The following is a 2,779-nucleotide window of genomic DNA, read 5'->3' on the forward strand; positions in this document are numbered from 1 at the left end:
TTTATGGCCATTATTATTATTCATTTTATTTCATGATTATTCATGAAAATAATTTTGTCATATTGAGGAGAGGCCCTGACTTGGATAGCTCCAGCCTAGACTGATCTCATCAGAACTCAGAAGCTAACATGGATAACCCCAACGTAGCTTGATCTCATCAGTTAGCAGAAGCTAAGCAGGGCTGATGGCGAAGGCAGGCAATAGCAAACCACCTGCAAGCGTCTCTTGCCTTGAAAACCTTCCTGGGTCACCATAAGTTAGTTGTGACTTGACAACCAAAAAAAAAAAAAAATAGAGGGGGGGGTTGAAAAATTCTCTGGCCCGGGCCCCAAATAGGCTAGGTATGCCACTTGGAAAAACACACAATGTGTGCTACTTTTCCTGTTGCTTCTTGAATCCTAAGAGAATAGGGCTGTTCATTTCTGCTTAGATGTTGGGATCCTTATTCTTCCTTGTCAGCTGAACAAGCATCCTCAAAGCATTGAGCATTGAGGCTGTGCCATCAGTTCCCCTGTTTACTTACCTACCCTGTTTGGAGGAACCTTTGCTCTGATTATTATAGAATTTTTAAATACATTGGTTTGATCTTTCCTAGTTATGCAATTTTTTTCCACAGTTTTGTCCTTTTCCAGAATTCCAAGAGTAACTAACAAGTGGTAATTAAACCTGACTATGTAAACACTTGTCTGTGCTGTTTGTTTAGAACTGGTGGCTTTTGGCCACTGAAACGAGCTGTCATACACCACTGGCCTAATCTTATTCCTGAAACTTCCATGTAGGAATGGATATAAGACTCACCAGTCACTTATACAGGATTATTGAACCTGTACTACAGCCTTACATACAGATTTCATGTTAATTCCTATGAGGAAGTACATTTTGTGTAGTTTTGGACATTTAATTGTATCTGACAAGCTGTTGTTAAATTAAATGGATAGTCTTAAAAATCAAGACCAGGGAGATGCACACATGCGGAGATTAAGCTGGCAGCAAGCTCGGACCTCTCTGAGAAATTATTTTATTTATAGCTCAAAAGAATGTGAATAGTCTAATTGGGGGGGGGGGACAGAGTCAGCAGAGGATAAACAGACGAAGCAGAAGATTTAGAGCTTGAGCTTCAAGTGCGGTAAGACAGCAATAGTTTATTACTCCCTAAAGAGAGAACGCCCAGAACCGGAAAAATGGCAAAAAACATTCGAGAGCAGCTGATTGTCTTTGAGAAGAGGGTTTTAGCTTCCCAGGAGAAAATGGGAGAGGAGATTAAACTAGTTAAGGAGAAAGTAATGGAGATGGCAGAGGAAATTAGTACGATAAAATATACTGCAACCTCTGCCAAAGAGCAGGCCCAGAAAAATAAACAAAAGATTGACCAATTAACCAACCAGCTTACTGAACTCTCAGACCGAAATAGAAGAGCCAGTTTAATTCTGCCAGGGATCATGGAAGACGTAGGATTCAAGTCTTTGGAAGAAACCCTGAGGACGTGGATAGAGGAAAATGGAGTAACAGTTAAGCCAGAAGAAATAGAGAGAGCCCACAGACTACAGAGAAGAGGAGGAGGAGGAACCCCCAGGGACATGATTGTTAAATTCAGTAGGGAAAAATTACAACAAGAAGTTTATAAAACATTAAAAAAGAAACCAGATTTGAGCTTTAGGGGGAAAAGGTCTGGGTGAGGGAAGACTACTGCCAAGAAACCATAAAGAAGAAAAAACAAATGACACCTTTTGGCCAGAGACTTTATGCTAATAATATGAAATTTTCATGGGGCTACCCCTCCTCGATACTTGTATTTAAGGAAGGGAAGAGGCTCATAGCACGTAACCCCACGGAGGCAATGGATCTCCTCAAATGACTAGGAATAGATACAGATGACCTGAGAGACCAGGACATGGAGGAAGAATTAGAGTAGCAGAAGACCTGGAAGAAGGAGGCTCAGAGAGACACGAGAAAAGGCCAAGGACAGACTCACTCGAGGAAACTACATAAAAGGGAAGTATTCAAATGTTGAATGAGCAAGGTTACTAAGTTTAAAAGTTAAGGAGAGGGAGGGGTGTGTACATTCCAGAAGGTGGGGAGACGGGATGAAGTCTTCATCACTCAATTTGTCTCTACCACAGGGAGGGGGAGGGGAGGGGAGGGAGGGGTTTCTTTAATGAACAATAGAAAATATCCCCAGCCAGGGTGGCCCAAGATTCAAAACAATATGGAAAATGGATAGAACAATAAGATTACTTTCAATGAATGTAAATGGGTTAACGTCAAACCTCAAGAGGTATAGGATATCCAAAATGGCTAGAGTACAAAGGATAGATGTATTGTGCTTGCAGGAGACACATAAAAAGAAAAAAGACAGAAAACCATTACTAAATGACCCAAAATGGCAGGTCTTAGTAGAAGCCAGGAGTAACTCCAAGGTTAGAGGGGTAGCAGTCTTGATCCACAAGAAGTTTCAAGTAGAGGATGTTGAGAAGTTAATTGATAATGAAGGTAGATACCTAATGGCTAAATTTAAACTGGAAGGAGAATGGTATACAATAGTAAATATCTATGCACCAAATAAAAAGCCAAAGAAATTTCTAACTAGGATTTTTAAGAAGACTCAACAATTCTCAGAAGGTGAAATAATTATAACAGGAGATTTAAATACTGACATTACAAAAATAAAAATATTAAGTTAGGGGAATGGAGATTGAAGGAAATGCATGAGTTTATACGGATACAGCCGAGGCCTACACACATATCTAGCAGACACAAAATATCATCATGCATAGACTAT

The sequence above is a fragment of the Gekko japonicus genome, unplaced genomic scaffold, assembly GCF_001447785.1.
Source record: "Gekko japonicus isolate JY-2015 unplaced genomic scaffold, Gekko_japonicus_V1.1 scaffold1390, whole genome shotgun sequence".
Lineage (NCBI taxonomy): Eukaryota > Metazoa > Chordata > Lepidosauria > Squamata > Gekkonidae > Gekko > Gekko japonicus.